This window comes from Muntiacus reevesi, chromosome 22 (assembly GCF_963930625.1).
Source record: "Muntiacus reevesi chromosome 22, mMunRee1.1, whole genome shotgun sequence".
NCBI lineage: Eukaryota > Metazoa > Chordata > Mammalia > Artiodactyla > Cervidae > Muntiacus > Muntiacus reevesi.
In genome coordinates, this window is record NC_089270.1 from 42,016,690 (window position 1) to 42,035,837 (window position 19,148).

At 45.1% G+C, this 19,148-nt stretch overlaps 1 protein-coding gene and 1 long non-coding RNA gene across 3 annotated transcripts in view; one reads left to right on the forward strand and one right to left on the reverse strand.

Moving 5' to 3' along the window:
* IGFBP7 (insulin like growth factor binding protein 7) overlaps positions 1-19,148 on the forward strand; it is a 76,194-nt gene that overhangs the window by 37,785 nt on the left and 19,261 nt on the right. The gene's annotated exons all lie outside the window — the stretch shown is intronic.
* Positions 1,224-13,755, reverse strand: LOC136152881 (uncharacterized). Of its 2 annotated transcripts, XR_010660282.1 has the most exons (3): positions 12,961-13,755; positions 3,495-10,593; positions 1,224-3,184 (listed from the first exon to the last, which is right to left on the reverse strand). It is a non-coding gene; the product is annotated as an uncharacterized lncRNA (long non-coding RNA). The 2 variants fall into 2 exon arrangements; XR_010660281.1 differs by lacking the exon at positions 1,224-3,184 and having other exon boundaries at positions 3,431-10,593.

Below are 19,148 nucleotides of genomic sequence, written 5' to 3' on the forward strand. Positions count from 1 at the left end.
GACAGTGCCGGACGGAAAGCGAACATCCGCTGGTCAGCACAGATGGAGGAGGGAGATGGCCCCAGCAGGCCTTCTGTATAATTCGCCTAATTTAACGAGACCTGTGTGTACTCAGCGGCAGCTTGGGGTGTAGTGTTTGACTAGAAGAGGCTTTCCAAAGGCTGTAGCAGGAGGAACAGTCTTTGTAAATTCCAGTCTAGCGTTTCAGACCCCGGATGTATAGACGGGACCATCAGCAGGACCTAGAGTTGTGTGCTGATCGGCATCACTTTTGACTCAAATATACTTGTACTGCATCTTGTACCCATTCACACACTCCCTCCAGCCGGGTTTCGCTGCTGCCATATGCAATAGACTGAGGGGCTTCATTAACCAGGTCAGCCTGGTGTGTTCAGAGCAGAAGAAATAGAACGTAGTGTAAAATGAACACATAGGGAGAGTCCATATGCAGAAAAATTGGCCTTTTCAGTTAGCAATTTTATTTCAATAAATTTCTTTTTTCTCGCCACACAGCCTGGTTTGAGGGATTGTACCCCAACTAGGGTTTGAATCCATGCCCTTGGCAGTGAAAGCCCAGAGTCCTAACCACTGGACTGCCAAGGAAGTTCCCTCAATAAATTATTTAATACATTGTGTTGTACCATTTAACATTGATCTTTAAGGTCAATTGCATTTGCTTTTCAGGAGGAAATAATCTTAATCTAATAGAAAATGCACTGAGCCCCTCTCCCCATCCCATGTTCATTGCTTATTACTCCTCCCTGCAGTTTGTGAGCTGGCTCAAGTGTTCTTAGGCATTCAGAAGAGAAGCATTCTTATGTAAGCTTTTGGTTTTGCATAGTGTTGAGAACGATTTTGGTCTCATAGAGGTTCAGTACTGCAGTCAGAGATTGAGTGGCTTCCATCATTATAAATGTGGCCCGGGGCGCCCACCTCATTTTAACTAGAGCTTAATGCAGAGGAGTGACTGGGGGCTGACTTCTTCCTCCCACAAACTAATCGTTTTAAATGGTGTGCACGTCTTTCTGTCCCCAAAGGGATCCGTTAAATGTGATTTTCAGTGGGAAACGCGCTTTTTTCAATTTGTTAGCCATAATGGAAATGCATAGATAAACAGAATCTGTGTGAATATAATAAGCTCATCAGACTTGGGAGGAGGGGACAGAATAGAGGAAACAAAGACAGAAAACTCTCTGTCAAACATGAAATGAGTGTCTCCTTGCTTTTCATTTTTATTTACACCAGCCTCCTCTTTATAAAATTAATTTCTTAATAAGACATTATACAGTGTTCTGAGCATTTTGAAGAGACAACGTCTTGCTCTGGGAGGACTTTTAGAAGAAAGAAAATTCACCTAAGATTCCTGCAGGAGATCTAAAGGGAACTCCCAGTGCTGAAGGCTTCTGATGGCCGGCCTCTCGTCTGGGTTTTGTTGTGAGGGACCATAAATAACCTGAAGAGAGAGAGCCCAGTAACTGGAGGTTCCCCTGTGGCCCAGCCTCTGGTTCCTCCCCAGCTTCTGCTCATTTACCATCTTTTTCTTCTCTTTCAATGAATATTCATGAAAGAACTGAATATTCATTGGAAGGGCTGGAGCTGAAGCACCAATACTTTGGACATCTGATGCAAAGAGCTGACTCATTGGAAAAGACCCTGATGCTGGGAAAGATTGAAGGCAAAAGGATAAGGGGCCGGTGAAGGAGGAGATGGTTAGCTGGTATCACCCAATGGACATGAATTTGAGAAAACTCCAGGAGATAGTAGAGGACAGGGAAGCCTGGTGTGCAGCAGTCCATGGGGTCACAAAGAGTCAGATGCAACTGGGCAACTGAACAATTCTTCTCTTCTGCTCCATCCAGCCTCGCAGATGGCCCAAAAGACTCAGAGAAGCCTTAATGCTTGTACACTAATGTGAGTTTTCTTCCTTAACAAGTCAGTGTGTCTCATGGTAACATTCTGTCCTGAAATAATACATTAAGTCATCTACATATGAACACGTTTCACAGTTCCAGAGTGTGTTTGTAAATCCAGTTTGTTCATAAGTCCAACAAAGTTAGCCTAGGTACCCAACTAACACAGTGGGCTATCTAGTGCTGTACTGTAATAGGTTTATAATACTTTTCACAAAATTATACATTAAAAAACACAAAAAATAAAACATTTTTAATCTTAAGGTACAATACATTGAATAGTACAGTATGACAGCCGGCATACAGGGACTTGTTGGCATGTTTGAAAGCTCACGACGGTTCTTATGTAGGGGACTTACTGGACAAGAAGAGGTTACAACAGTCTCCTTCACCCTGACTCCTGGGGACACCCCTCACAGAAGCCACCCACCCTGGACCCTCTGATATGTCTGAGCAAAAGGCTCTGAGCACGTCTCTAGTCTTGGCCAGAAAGGCCTCCTTAGAGCTTGGCTTTTCTCCCATGTCCTTCAGATGGATCTTGCACCCCAGAGTGGCAGTTGAAAAGCTTCACAAAATCAGCTTTTAATGTTTAAAAAAAAAGGTAGCTAGCTAAAGAATGACTAAAGAGAAAGCACACTCCAGTCATCAGTCAACTTTGAGAGCATTAGTATATGTTCGAAAATTAAACATAATGTGTCCCTTTCTCCTTGTTTGTTTAACACCCAAAGTTTCCTTTCACTTCCTCCCTACCTTCCACTAACCCCACTCCTGGTTTACCTGGCAACGATAATCAACCCTTGGTGTACTGTTTCCTCTCTTTTGATATTTTCATTCCTTTTTATGGAAAATGATAGAACAGAATCTCACTATTTGTATGTTCCTCATTTTTGACCCCTCAATCATGTCTTAATAAATAGAACGAGTTTCAGCCTTCTTATTTTTCTCTTCCATCACTTCCGTATTAATAGGTTCTTCTCATCTGGGCATTAGCATCTCATCATTGCTTATCTGAGTCTTCACTGGCTTCTGTTATGCCTTGATCTCTTGGGCATTGTGTCTACAGGTCTTGGCTCTTGTGGAGAATTAGATAGTGAACTGGTGACAGCAATTCTTTAGAATTTAGCATTTCAAACACTCAGATGTTTTTAAAGACCACTTCTTCTGAAACCTCAACACATCTTCAGATCCATGATTTCCAAACTTCTGGGAGTTGCAGGATCCTATCCTTATGTCTGGTTTGTATGAGATACCCCTCCTTACCCACCCTGTGAATCCTGCAGGAAGAAGAGAGAAACATTTCTGTTTTTAATATAAAAAGAAGTAAAACTTTTTTAGGCTTGAAGAGTTTGGGGGAGCATATGACACTTAATGGTGTGTTGAAAGAGGCATGGGAAAAAAAAGAAAAAAAAAAAAGAAAGAGGCATGGAGTATTGCAAAAAAGGAATCACTACTGTGGATCTTGAAATAAATAGGTCATTTTAATCTCAGTGTTTCCTTTTTTAAAAAATTAAGGGCAAAAAAAAAAATTAAGGGCAAAATCACATAACATAAAATCTACCATCTTAACAAATTAAGTGTACATACAGTATTGTTACATATATGCACACTGGTGTACAGATTCCTACAACTTTTTCGTCTTGCAGGAACATTGAACAGCAACTCCCCACTTCCTCTCCCCCTAATCCATGGCAACCACCTTTCTACTTTCTGCTTCTGTGAACTTAACTGCTTTAGACCCCTCATGTCAGTGAAGTCATGCAGCATTTGTCCTTCTGTGACTGGCTTATTTTACTTAGCGAAGTGTCCTCAAGGTTCATCCATGTTGTAGTATATGGCAGTTTAATCTCTCTCACTATTTCCTAAAATGGAAATACAACACTCTTAAGGAAAAGAAGTCCCTTATATTTCCTATGGGCTGTTTAAGGTTACAAATGCTCACAGTTAAGGCTTACGTTTGGAGGATACTAGGGAGATGTAAGGTGCAATATTTTTAATATAATGATAAACTAACATAAGAGATTCTAGGATAGCATGTACAAAGAACAGTTCTTGAAAATAGTTACTATCATTATTACTGTCATCTCCTTAGGATTGAGCCGTAATGACCCCAAAGCAGTAAAATTCCCTCCATGAGGACTGTATAAATATGAGTGGTTTTGCCCCAACCCTTGAGGAAAGGACTTTGTGATAAAAACAAAACAAACAAGAAAATCTCCTTCTCTAAAAAGAGATGATGAACAAGGGACAATTCTTGCTGATGATTCAACTGAAAAGTTCAAAGATGTTGCATTTATTCTAGTTATTTACTGCTACTCAGTAAATTAGTCCAAAACTTGCAGCCTGAATAAAGCAACCATGAATATCTGTTATCTCATACGGTTTGTGTGGGTCAGAAATTTGGGACTGGCTCATCTAGGTGGTCTTTGGCTTCGGGGGCTCTCTCATGCGGTTGCAGTCAAGATGTCAGTGGGGACTAGTCATCTGAAGGTTTGAGGTTGGAGGATCTGTTTCCGGCTCGGCTCACTCACATGACTGTTGTCATGAGGACTTAGCTCCTCATCACATGGACATCTCCATTGCACTGCTTGAGCATCCTGACAACATGGAGGCTGACTTCCCCCAGAGCAAGTGATCTAAGAAGAAGCAGGAAGGAAGCTGCAGTGCCTTTAATGACCTGGTCTCAGAATTCACACACTGTCTCTTCCCCCACATTCTGTTCCTTAGAAGGGAGTCACTAAGTCTAGCTCACATTCAAGGGGAGCAGGATTTGGCTCCACCTAAAAAGGGAGAATTTGATAAGGAGATGGGAAACTCACGTTGCAGAAGGGATGAACAGGACCCAGACCTGATACTCTTAGTGATGCCTGGGAGGCAAAGAGAAAGCGCATGTCGACATAACTCTCATCTGTGGCTGGCATGGGGGCCAAGAGGGAGGGAGGAGAGACAGGGGAACAGCTGGCCAGGCAACCAGAAAAGTTATAGAAGTAAAAGCACAAGGGTGGATGCTCCAGGCCAGCCCAGGAGCTCAGCACTCCTGGAAGGGGAGCACTTTTCACCAATCTCGCTTTGCTGATGCTGAACTTGAGCAGTGCTGTTAGGCCTTCTTCAGCTCAGCAAGGCACTGGCTCAGAAACCAGACTCCTCATGGTGGGAGGGCTGACATCTTGAAGCCGTTTGCCTCTGGAGTTGCCCCGTTGAATGCCTCCATCTGTTGGCATTTTCAGAATTCCCTGCCTTAGCAGCGCTTTTCTGTTTTCATTATGGAGTTGAATTCCAGGGATAGCCTCTTTGTTTTCTCCAAAGCTTCTTTCTGAAACCCAACTTTTGTTTACTTCCTAAATTGCCTTCCTAACCTCCTTAGACTGAGTCTGTTTGTCTTGATGGATAAATCAGAGTCTTGAACTCCTCTCTTTGGCTCCAACTCTCTTGGCAGAGAACACGGGAAGATAGTTTTTGCTTATGTGCATGTGTGGGGAAGACTTTTTTCTTCGTTTTTCTGTCTCAGCCACAAGCTGTGGGTGAGCCAGCACCTGGGACCTTGACAAGCCTCCATGCATGCGTGGGCTGAGGTCATCTGGGGAGGTCTACCCAGGACCATTTGTCATGTCCCCGAATCCCTGAGCAGACTGCAGTTTGCCAAATCCAAGGCTCATGGGAATTGGGGGAATTACTTTTCTGGAGCCGGTTTTATCTTGTCCCTGTTCCATTCATGCAAATTGGACATCCTCCCACAATTAAACTGTGTGCTGCCCTTCTGCTTGTGAAATGCAGCTGTTCATGCTTAATGCTTTTGCTCAGCGCCTTTCTAATCTCTCAGCTTCACACTGTTTAAATGGTGGCCAGCTGATTGAAAGCAGATAATGTTTTTTCTGATTATTAATAAAGTACAAGGAGATGAATTCAAACAGTTCTAGTTCCATTTCTGCCAGCATCCTGGCAATGATGAGTGAGTAGGCAAATGTTTAACCATCCCCTCCCCATCCCCAAGCCTCATCTATAAAATGAGAATTTGGACAAGATGGTTCTTGGGGTCCTCCTACATGGCTACAGGTAGCTGGCTATATGATAATTTAAGAATGAGGTAGCAGTTATTTACCACAAGAGGAGAATCTCAGTACTGTCTCCTGCGACTATTCTCCTGGAAGGGGCCTGTCTGTCAGCTGGAGCTTTTCCTCTGCATGTGGAATCAACAGTGTTTCTTTCACATTTGGAAACAGACTTTTAAGTTGACCTTTTGTACTTAAAACCTCATATAAATGTTTTTAACATCTTTAGGGGACTGGGGTTTGTGCTTTGCTGGTTGTTTCTTTTAAATCCATCTTTTCCAATATAATATTATTGCTTGTCAACACAGACTTGCACTTTTGTACTTTTAAATAGTTGCCCCCAACTTCACTCTGGTTTCGCCTACTAAAAGTCTGACCGATGACCCTCAATTTTTAAATCTTATAAATTGACTGATAAGGCAGCATTTTCCTAGAGGGTCAGCCTTTATCTTTGGTCTCCCGAGTTTTATCTAAATTTTAAATGAGATTACTCCTTTCGTAGATATTTCTAACATATGATCCATGTAATGTAAGTGTGAAAATATGGCATCAGCAAGTCTGGCCATCTTTTTGCTCTAGTTGAGTAGCTGGGTCAGGAACATAAGCAGGGCCTCCCTAAACATTGGCCTGTTTGTTCCTTTGAACAGCTGAGGACCAATGTTTGAATAGCCATAGTAATCAAAATCTCTGCCCAATGACACGCCTTTGTACAAATTCTTGAACAAAAGTAGTTATAGCTAGCTAGCCCCACAAAATCCACAACAAAGGAAGCCAATCTCTTGGAGTGCTTCCTGAAATCTTCCTAAAACCTTGAATTGGAAGTACAATATCTGGTGTATATTTAGGTATTGGCATCAGTTCACTCAGCTACTCAGGTTTGTTAATCATCTACTTAGTTCCAGGCACTGGGATACAAAAAAGGACTAGAGAGAAGTTGGCCTGTCATTCCCAGCATTGATCCTACAGTATACTGGGGTTCGCAAAGACAGTTACAGCCCTGAGAAGATGCTGTGATGAAGGTAAATAAGAGAACCACAAGATGATGCACGCCTGGCACATAATGCTCTCTTGTGTCTGACTCTGCAACCCCATGGACTGTAGCCCACCAGGCTTCTCTGTCCATGGAATTCTCCAGGCAAAAATACTGGAGTGGATTGCCATTCCCTTCTCCAGCGGGAATCTTCCTGACTGAGGGATTAAACCCATGTCTCCTGCATTGCAGGCAGATTCTTTACCATTTGAGCTACAGGGAAATCCTTTAGACGAGGTGTTGGGATGAGAATAAATAGAACCAGGAAGGAGGCCCTCATTCTAAGTGGGTCTGGGGAGGAGGATAGGAAAAGAAGGGTTAAGGGAGGTTTGTTATGCAAAAAGATAACTATGCTGAGATCTAAAGGCAAAGATGGGGAAGAATGGGAAAGGAGAAGAATTTCCCAGGGAAAGGAATGAAATGCACAAAGCCTTGGGGCCAGGGAGAACAGGACACATTTGAGGAAGACTGAAGTTCATTAGGGGTGGAGCTCAGAGTTCAGGAGGAATGAAGCAAGAAATCAGCTGAGAATGTACTCAGGGCCAGCTCTTATTTATTCTGGATTTTATACTTTAGATAAATATATCCCCTTTCTGGCCGTTAAATTTTTTCTCAAGATAAGGATGTAAATCTTTAAGGAGGTAAACATATCCAATCCCAAAGAGGAAATATTTTCACTAATATGGGAATTGCTTGGTTCTGCCCAGGAATGTTTGCTGACTGTTAACATTGACTTTTAAATTTTTCATAGGATTGCTGTCTATGTAAGGTGCTTTCTAAGAAGATGGCATCTTCTTAATGATTTAAGAAACAAAACATGAGGCATATTTCCAAATACTGATTTTCACAACATTCACTGAAACCATTAAAATCTAATGAAAAGTTCTGGAGTTCCCAGATTGCTTTGCTCTAATAAGACATGGGTGGGACTCTAAGCATGTGATCACAGTAGGGTTAACATCTACTCAGGATTCAGTATGTGTGGTGCTAAGTTGCTTCAGCCATGTCTGACTCTTTAAACTGTAGTCCACCAGGCTCCTCTGTCTGTGGGATCTCCAGGCAGGAAGACTGGAGTGGGTTGCCATGCCCTGCTCCAGGGGATCATCCCTGACCCAGGGATGGAACCCAAGTCTCCTGCATCTCTTGCGTTGACTGGCAGGTTCTTTACCACTAGTACCACCTGGGGTGCCCAGCATTCAGTATAAGGAGGGTATTTTCACCTATCTGGGGTTGCCAGTCCAAACCGCCTACCCAGAACAACTCAGAAAATACCTGTGAAATAGTTGAGGCCAGAATGTGAATGGTGCCCTCTGTTTGTGATTCTCATAATTGTGTAATCTTTTCTCCAAAATACATGAATGTTTTTATTCTCTTATTTTTCTTCATGATTTCCTTGGCTTGATACTGAAAACCTCTACAATCATGTCTGGTCTCCAGTTCTCAAGATTTCTTTTCCTTCTCCCCAAACCCCTCATGCTGCATGCTCAGTCATGTCCAACTCTTTGTGAATCCCTGGACTACAATCCACCAGGCTCCTCTGTCCATGAGATTTCCCAGGCAAGAATACTGGAGTGGGTTGCCATTTCCTTCTCCAGGGGATCCTCCTATCCCAGGGATCAAACCTGTGACTCCTGAGTCTTCTTCATGGGCGGGCGGATTCTTTACCACTGCACCACCTGGGAAGCCCCCAGATCCCTCATCTCTAGCAAAACAAAGCAAGATAAAACATTTCATTCATCCTGGGTTATGTAGAGAAGCTCCGCAGGAGCCTAGGAAAGCTCTGGGTTTGGACTTAGAAAACACAGCTTCATGTTCCAGACATACCAGGCTGGGACTTAGCACAAAATAGTTAACCTTACTGAACCTCAGTGTCTTTATTGTAAAATGACTACCTTAACTCACAAGACTGGGGAAAATCAAAATGAAGTAATGAATATAAAAACTCTGTGGGCTGTAAACCCTAATACCAGTATAAAGCCACATTCCACCTCTTTGAGCAGGCTGATCCTTTCCTTGGAATTTCCCCACCAACTCCACCCACTAGCTTTAACTTTGAAAGCCCTTTTCCTCTTCCATGAATTCAGTTCTGACTTACTTGGTCAGAATGCGTGTTAAAAAAAAAAAGAAAGTTTATTTATTTGGCTGTGTTGGATCTTAGGTGCGTCATGCGAGATCTTTGGTTGCTGCACGGGGATTCTCTAGCGGCGCGCAGGCTCAGTAGTTGCAGTTCGCGGGCTTAGTTGCTCCGAGGCACACGGGATCTTGGTTCCCCAACTAGGGATCGAACCTGCATCCCCTTCTTTGCAAGGTGGATTCTTAGCCCCTGGACTACCAGGGAAGTCCCCAGATGCTTTTTATATTTATATCATAGGACTAGTCACACTCCTCCCATTTTATAATTGCTTCTGTACTTGTATACTTGTCTATACTTCGTGTTTTGTAAATCCGCATCAGGTAGGAATCCAATCCCATCATTTTTTTTTTTTTTTTGACAACCCCATCATCTTTCCATCCCTCCTGTCACCCAGCGCAGCATTTAGTTCGTGGATCCACTCGATGCTTTCACCTGCTCAGCGCCATGCAATGCTGAAATTCGATTTAGTTAGTATCATTGTGAATCTTTCTCAACTTTTACACATTTTTCCACAGAGATTTTCCTTCAGTGAGTAAATTCATCTATGCAATAGTAGAAATTAGTGTTCTCATTCCAGGAAGTGAATACTAATGATGAATAGATGATGTTTCTCTTTCTTATTAGGGATAAATTTCTGGGCAGTCCAGTTTTATAGCTGATGACCGATATGTTACAGAAAGATCCATTCTTTAATCATCTGAGCATGTTACGATCTGAGAAACCTGTCCAGTGCTGACACCGTGGCGTATTTGTGGATTTGTTATTCCTCATTATTGCTGTGTAGGTTAAAATGCTGCTTACTTATTTTTCAAAAAATTATTCAGAACTGTCCGTGAGTGGGATTAAGCTCTCAGCTCCAGAGATCATGACCCTCAGTTTCCACAGAGGCCAAGTTCCCGTGGGTGAGTGAGTGGAGGCAGGTTACATGACGTCATACCTGTCAACTTATCAAGCTGCCATACTTATCAACATCATGCTCGTCCCAGGGGTCTCGTCGTGTGTTATCTGAGTCTACTTTGACTTTCCTTCTCTTCAAGTGTCAGTTTAACTGATTTAACCAAGCTCAGGGACCATCATCATTTCCCATGGACTAGACAGGTCTGGACTGCTTTCCAGCTCTTCCACTTGTTCACAAGCAGAGCAGGCATCAGCTCCTTTATGAACCAGCCTCATCTCTGAAGCCCCCACCTTCCTAAAGGGGCCACACATTTGCTGAAGATTTTCTGAGAATATACCCAAAGGCACGGACTAAGGAGGCAAAAAGCACAGCTTCTACATCAGTTTCAGGAACCTCAAGAACATTTTCTCCCCCAAGTTTGTCAAGAATGAGTTTCCTATTTTTATGTATAGCTGCTCTGAAGAGGTGCCAAGTCTGAAATCCCAGCTGCTGCTCTGAGGAAATTCTTTTTCTTGACTTAAACAAAAGAATTAAATTTCCAAGGCTGGAGCTGATGGCTGCTCTAGAAGGAACACCTGCAGAGGGAAAGGATGTTTCAGCCACAGGCCCCGTGGGTTTCCTCACATGCAGTTGCTCCCAGTCCTGGTAAAGACGCAATGTCTTCACCTTTAAAACCCGGTTTACTACCGAATCCATGAAAGCTTCTTTTTTTTCCCCCTGCATTATAAAAGGAATTTATAACTCAAGGAAAACAAAACTCAAAAATAGAGAGAGAAAGTACCACTAATTATAGAAAATCTGTCTGAAAGTAAATCAAAATGCCAAAGTAAAGCTGTCTGGTCCTATAAAGTAAGAGGGCTTCCAGGTGGTGCTAGTGGTAAAGAACCCAACTGCCAATGCAGAAGACATAGAATCACAAGTTCATTTCCTGGGTCAGGAAGATCCCTTCAAGGAGGGCATGGCAACCCACTCCAGCATTCTTGCCTGGAGAATCCCATGGACAGAGGAGCCTGGCAGGCTACAGTCCAGGGGGTCACAAGGAATCGGACACCACTGAAGCACAAGAGCAGCAAAGAGCCTTCTCATACTCCCAGGGGCCCTCCTTCTAGGGTAACTACTCACCCATGCGGTGACATAGCTTTCCATTCATTACCTGGTTTCCATTTTTCATAGCTCACACCCAGCAGGGTGGGCTCCAGGTCAGCCTCCACCAGATAAGAGCAAGCAAGACTTGCCTCACTGATGAAAATACAAAACCTTTATTCAAATCCCCCAGTTCCTATGGGAGAGGTCCTCGTCCCCCGTGATCAGAGGGACATGCCCATTTCGCTGGCTTCCAGAGCTGTGTTTCCTGACACTTCTGAGGCTCCTTGGGCAATCCAGCCCTTCCCAGCTCAGGTAGTCTATGGCACCCTCATCTAGCACCTCCTGTAATATGCTTCCCCTCAGCACTCAGAAAGAAGGTCTTGTTACACTGGGAGCACACAGCATGTCCACAAGGCGAGTGCACTGCAGCGAATGTCGTCCAAGGGCTCGGAGACACACCTGAGAACTAGCCCACGAAGTGAGACAAGTCCTGCTCCAGCCTGAGCCTGGAGGGCAGCGCTGGGAACATGCAGAACGTGGGAGGAGTAATGCTGAGTCCCCCCGAGAAAGCTGGGAGGAGATCTGAGAACACTCAGCAAGGCAGAGATAAACAGAGTGAGACTGGGGTAAATAACTGCGAGCTTTCGAGTCTGCGGAGCTCACAGACAATAACCGGAGGGCCCCAGAGGAGAGGAAAACCACTGAGAAAGGGAAGGGAGGAGCTGCTAGGCACGGCTGCTGAGTGTCTGGGGTTGTCGGCCAAGGAGGCAACTGTAACCACAAGCGCTCTAGAGCCGGGGGCCTGACGGGCGCAGACATCCCCATGGTAAAACCAGCCAGGCGCGGCTGGCTCGGCACACCCCACACCGTGTCCTGTGGCTGGGGCGGTGGGGGTGGGGGGTGCCTCCCTTGTGTTTTCTCCAGCTCTGGGCCCTGGCAAAGGCGAGCTGAACATGTCTTGGCAGAGAGGTGAGCTGACTCTAAATGGGCAAAGGGTCCAGATTCAGTGAGCTCTTTAGGGAGATTCACAAACGCACGCAGAGCCCCATCTCTGGTGTTGCCATTAAGCGCGGGCGGGGGCGGGGCTGGGGCTGTGAGCCAAACGCTTTATTTTTAGGAAGATGGAAAACAGCACCGAAGGAGGACCGCTAAGACTCTGAGAGCAGGCAACTCCAAGCGCCTGACAAAGGAGGGGAAGTCAGACATGGCCCCAGAGAGCTAATGCGGTAATAGTAACACTAAGGAGCGTTGTTATGGGCTCTCTACACGCTTCACCCCTCACCCCAGTTCTGGGGACTGTCCTCTCTTCTCCTTGAACCTTGGCATCTCCCACTGCCCTCGGCCTCTCCCTAAGAAGACTCGGGAGCAGTGTTTCTCCAAATCTCTCCTCCTCTCTTACCCTCCACCTTTGTGTTCAGCATCTGAGAATCTCCTCCTCTGCAGCCATGTTTTAGTTAAGTGGCTTTACCTGGGGAGTGGGAAAAAAAAATAATTCCAGGGCCAGGCCCCACGCCCAGACCGAGAAACTCTGGGACTGCAGCCCAGGCCCGGGCTTGTCCAGTTAAACATTCCCGGAGGAGCCCAGCGAGGGCCAGGCTTGGCAGCCACAGCAGGATAGGATCCCTCTTACCGGCAGGTTCCCGGGCAGCCGGGGCTTGCGCCTTTGGTTCTGATGGTCTGGCACCTGTTATTCCTGCAGACGCCCCTCTGTGAGATCTCTTCCAACCTGCATGACCTCCCAGAGGCTGAACACAGCTCTTCTTTTTGATAACTCCTCATCTAAAGGGGGACCCTGGACTGAGGGATTCCCAACCACAGAAGTCTCCTTCTTGAACAAAGTGGAGTAGAGAGCTTACCTAATTCTCCGGGAGCTGATGACTTTAGTCTTCTACAAAATACCCCGGCGGGAAGCTCCCTGGAAGCCAGGCTATCCAGTGGACAAGAAACAGCAGGAGTGGCCCCCTGGTGGGATCCTTCCAGGGCCTCCTGGGAGCTCAGGCCTTAGCCTCCTTCAGCCTTCTAGCCAGTCCAACCCTCTTTTAAGTCGAAGGCCACCGGACAGTCCCTCACATCCTTCCCTCCAGGGGCAGAGGTTCAGGAACATCTTTCTTTGGATCTGCCCAGACTGCAGTGCTTGTCAGTCAGCTTAGGGCCTGTGGACAGAGGCTAAGTTCTGGGGGCAGGTAGCCTCCAGTTTCTGGAAGAGTTCCTCTTGCAGCTCACAGCTCGGTTCAAGAAACACTTCTGATGTTTGACAGCGCCAGGCACTGGGAGGCAGGGAGGCAAAGATGAAGTATCCTGGGGGAACTCGCTCTCTGGGTTTCTAGAAAGCCCAGATCCAGGTAGCAGTAAGTGTCCTCCTGTGGAAACTTCCCCACCCAGTTCTGTGCTGGCAGACTAGGAAAAACTGACCCAAAATTGTAATATGTTGGGTTTAAGGTGAGTCATAGTCCAAATAGGACAGGCCCATGAAATGTAGGGGGAAAAAAGTATTTCCAAGGCTCCATTAGCATGAACAAGGTACACTTACATAACCTGGGCGTTTCCATTCATAAAGGTACTCTGTATGAAGTCAGTTCTTCCTTGTGCTCAAACCAAATAAAAATGTAGCCCGCTCATTTAACTTGTGCAGACGTCAGTCAGTCCAGTGTCATACAGGCAGTCTGGCTATTTCAGCTTCTGTGGGAGCTCTGCCGAATACATGAGCTCACCCATGGGAAATGTTGCTGACACAGCCCCAGGTTAGCTCAGCCCCCACATGGTCGCCCGAGTGATCTCTTCACCTTACATGTCTGAACTTGGCTTTGAATCTTTCATGGATTTATTTCACCTAATGCAGGACTCGTCCAGGGATAATCTCAGACTGCATGTACCAGAAGCACCCGTGCATGGGAATCTCAGCCTGGAGTCAGACCCTTGGTCATTATTCTGTTCATCTTATGTTGAGCTCTTCCATGTTAGGGGAAAAGAATAAGAAGACATCATCAAATAAGAGATTGCTTTACAAGCAACAGATTGTAAGAAGCAACTTTCTGTTTATGTTCCATGGTCAGTTCAAACCTGTGATAATTCTGAGACCTTGCAAGATTCAGTCATAGAGAGACATCTGAATACTATGATGTCTACAACAGAAAATGTAGCCTTGGAAGATTTTCGGCATCAAAGATTGGAACCACAATGGGGTGTCTCATTAACCCAGAGGTAACTAGCTGTCAGACAGGAAATGGAATTCTCAGCATCTGTGTTTGCCATCACTAGGGTTGTATCATACTTGACAGTCTGCACTCAGATGCACTGCCCCTGGCGGTGAGTAGCAGGTTGCTAAGCAGTGTCTCAGCTGTCTACTCCCCGGCTTTACCTGGGATGGTGTGTGGTGAGAATGGGCCAGATGTCAGCAGTGAGCAGATGGGATGCCCTCCAGAGAAGCTGTCCAGAGAAGAGCCAGGAAAGCAGTTTTCCTTCTGTACCAGGGAACCCACCCAACCTTCCAGGGCTAAAGCATAAAGTAGACCGTGTTTACCTTGGTATCACTGGTCCCCATCTATTTCCTTTCTCTCTGTGGGATTCGTACCTCCTCATTGCCCAGGGTGACGCCTCAGATTCAGCTCCTATTCATGGTGTCACAGCCCCCTCTTACAACTTCTAGCTCATTCCCTCTTCCCCATATCCAGTCAGTTCCTGGCTAGTGTTGGTTCTTCCTGAATAATCTCTCAAGTCTTCCTCTTTCCTCTCGGTTTGCGTTAGTTCAGTTCAGTTGCTCAGTTGTATCCGACTCTTTGCAACCCCATGGACTTCAGCATGCCAGGCCTCCCTGTCCATCACCAACTCCCGGAGTTTACTCAAACTCATGTCCATTGAGTCAGTGATGCCATCTAACCATCTCATCCTCTGTTCGCCCCTTCTCCTCCTGCCTTCAATCTTTCCCAGTATCAGGGTCTTTTCAAATGAGTCAGCTCTTCACATGAGGTGGCCAAAGTATTGGAGTTTCAGCTTCAACATCAGTCCTTCCAATGACCATTCAGGACTGATTTCCTTTAGGATGCACAGATTGGAGCTCCTTGCAGTCCAAGGGACTCTCAAGAGTCTTCTCCAACACCACAGTTCAAAAGCATCAATTCTTCAGCGCTCAGGTTTCTTTGTAGTCCAACTCTCACATCCATACTTGACTACTGGAAAAACCATAGCCTTGACTAGACAAACCTTTGTTGGCAAAGTAATGTGTCTGCTTTTCAATATGCTGTCTAGGTTGGTCATAACTTTTCTTCCAAGGAGTAAGCATCTTAATTTCATGGCTGCAGTCACCATCTGCAGTGATTTTGGACCCAAAAAAAATAAAGTCTGACACTGTTTCCACTGTTTCTCCATCTATTTGCCATAAAGTGATGGGCCCGGATGCCATGATCTTTGTTTTCTGAGTGCTGAGATTTAAGCCACCTTTTTCATTCTCCTCTTTCACTTTCATCAAGAGGCTCTTTAGTTCTTCTTCACTTTCTGCCATAAAGGTGGCATCATCTGCATATCTGAGGTTATTGATAATTTCTCCCAGCAATCTTGATTCCAGCTTGTGCTTCATTCAACCCAGTGTTTCTCATGATGTACTCTGCATTTAAGTTAAATAAGCACAGTGACAGTATACAGCCTTGATGTACTCCTTTTCCTTTTTGGAACCAATCTGTTGTTCCATGTCCAGTTCTAACTGTTGCTTCCTGACCTGCATACGGATTTCTCAGGAGACAGGTCAGGTTGTCTGGTATTCCCATCTCTTTCAGAATTTTCCACAGTTTATTTTGATCCACACAAAGCCTTTGGCATAGTCAATAAAGCAGAACTAGATGTTTTTTGGAACTCTCTTGCTTTTTCGATGATCCAGCAGATGTTGGCAATTTGATCTCTAGTTCTTCTGCCTTTTCTAAATCCAACTTGAACATCTGGAAGTTCACAGTTCACGTACTGTTGAAGCCTGGCTTGGAGAATTTTGAGCGTTACTTTGCTAGCATGTAAGATGAGTGCAATTGTGCGGTAGTGTGAACATTCTTTGGCATTGCCTTTCTTTGGGATTGGAATGAAAACTGATCTTTTCCAGTTCCGTGGCCACTGCTGAGTTTTCCAAATTTGCTGGCATATTGAGTGCAACACTTTCACAGCATCATCTTTCAGGATTTGAAATAGCTCAACTGGAATTCTATCACCTCCACTAGCTTTGTTCGCAGTGATGCTTCCTAAGGCCCACTTGACTTCACATTCCAGGATGTCTGGCTCTAGGTGAGTGATCACACCGTCATAATTATCTGGGTCATGAAGATCTTTTTTGTAGAGTTCTGTGTATTCTTGCTACCTCTTCTTAATATCTTCTGCTTCTGTTAGGTCCATACCATTAATGTCCTTTATTGAGCCCATTTTTGCATGAAATGTTCCTTGGTTTCTCTAATTTTCTTGAAGAGATCTATAGTCTTTCCCATTCTATTGTTTTCCTCTATTTCTTTGCAGTGATCACTGAGGAAGGCTTTCTTATCTCTCCTTGCTATTCTTTGGAACTCTGCATTCATATGCTTATATCTTTCCTTTCCTCCTTTGCTTTTGGCTTCTCTTGTTTTCACAGCTATTGGTAAGGCCTCCTCAGATAGTCATTTTGCTTTTTGCATTTCTTTTCCATGGGGATGGTCTTGATCCCTGACTCCTGTACAATGTCACGAACGTCCATCCATAGTTCATCAGGCACTCTGTCTATCAGATCTAGTCCCTTAAATCTATTTCTCACTTCCACTGTATAATTGGTAGGGATTTGATTTAGGTCATACCTGAATGGTCTAGTGGTTTCCCCTGCTTTCCTCAGTTTAGGTCTGAATTTGGCAATAAGGAGTTCATGACCTGAGCCATAGTCAGCTCCCAGTCTTGTTTTTGCTGACTGTATAGAGCTTCTCCATCTTTGGCTGCAAAGAATATAATCAACCTGGTTTCAGTGTTGACCATCTGATGATCTCCATGTGTAGAGTCTTCTCTTGTGTTGTTAGAAGAGGGTGTTTGCTATGACCAGTGCATTCTCTTGGCAGAATTCTATTAGCCTGTTCACATTACTACCACCTTGATTTAAGCTCCTAAACCCTAACCAGTCCCAGTCCTGCTGTCAAGGCCTCTAAAGTCAACTCCAAAACGCCACTTGAATCTCATCTCTCTGACATTCAAAGACACACTGAGCCCCAAACCCCACCCCGTCTGCCTTCCACTGTGCCCGGCACCCGCGTCTCAGCTCTTCTGCCTCCCTCTTCCCCAGCTGGACTGGGGTGCTCACTGTTCCATCAGCCGGTCTGTGTTTTCCTGCCTGCACACCTCTGCTCAGGCAGGTCTCTGAAAGTGAAAACCTGTCCCTGAGAGGAGGCTGACTTCTGAACTTCAGGGCCTGGTCAAATGCCAGCTCCTTTCCCAGCCACCCCCTGCCCAAGTCATGTGTCCTCTCCATTCTCTGAAGAAGCAATTTATATCAACTTCAGTCATAAGAATTTGCTTTGAAATTAAAGCAGTAACTAATACTGGGACTTCCTTGGTGGCTCAGCTGGTAAAGAACCCACCTGCAATGCGGGAGACCTGGGTTCAATCCCTGGGTTTGGAATATCCCCTGGAGGAGGGCATGGCAACCCATCCTAGTATTCTTGCCTGGAGAATCCCCAGGGACACAGCAATACTTACTGACCTCGAACATGCCAGGTCCTGTGCTAATTGCTGTATCTTGTTTGATCTTTCTGATAATCTAATGATTTAGGTATTATCCCATTTCACAGATGAATAAACTGAGAAATGTCAAATAACTTCTTCCATGTCACGTAGCTCAGAAGTGGTAGGTAGAGCAGAATTCCTAATTCCAAAGTCCACACTACAAGCTCATCATAGTCTATTGTCTCTGTAGCATTTTGATCTGTCTGTATGTGTTAAACATCCCTGTCTCACCTCAATGCATTGTTATCTGAAGAAGAGGAATCATTTGTTACATACTCTTACCCCAGCAGTGTTTGAGAGAGCCCTGTCATGATAAGGGCTTCCCCGGTGCTCAGCAGTAAAGAGTCCACCTGCAATGCAGGAGACACAGGAGACATGGGTTCCATTCCTGGGTCGGGTAGACCCCTGGAGAAGGAAATGGCTACTTACTCCCGTATTCTTGCTGGGAAATCCCATGGACAGAGGAGCCTGGCGGGCTGCAGTCCCTAGGGCTACAAAGAGTTGGACACAACTGAGCAACTGAACACAAGCATTAGCGTCTTCACTCACACTGAAAGGTAAACGACCAGCTGGAGCGTCCATAACCAGGTGACGTTGCCTTAAACCAAAGCCCTGAAATCACACCTGGGCTGTGCTGCTTACGATATAGTGCTTCTTCTCCTGCCCTTGCTGCCCTGCACCCGTGAGACTGTGTGCCTGATTCCCCTACCTGGGGTCAGCTGCCGCGTCACCCCACCTCCAGAAGTTCCCGAAATGACTTGCCTTGGCAGATGGCTCTGCCCTTTAATTAGCCGTTCAGTTCCTGCTTCCCCTTATTTAATATCAGGAAGTGTCCATGTGTTTCATCCCCTTCCACCTCTTGGACATAGTGCCTTCCTACTATTCTTTTCCCATTTCGTACTTTTGTTTGGTACTTTTCCCTTCAGTGTGTTATCGGAATCCAATCTGGGGATTTTTGCCAAGTTGTCTGAACATTTTATCTCCATATGTGGTATCTCACTTCGTTTTTAAACCCTCCTTTTTTGGTATGAATGCACATGCTCCCTATGAGCTATTTTAGGACCCAGCATCATTAAGAGACAAGATTAGTGTGGTCTGCAAATCTACCATACCTTGGAGATGTCTTTATACTTGACTCTCTTAGCCACATTAATCATTACTCAGTTATAATGTCAATGGTATAACCCTGCATATTATAAAAGTCCTGTTTTTGATGTGAGGATGACTGATGATCTTTCCCCACAGCAGATCTACCCTTCTCTTTGGGACTTGCTTGGCTAACATAGATTTAAATTATTTTGCATCCCTCATCATGTGCAAATTCATTGGTGAA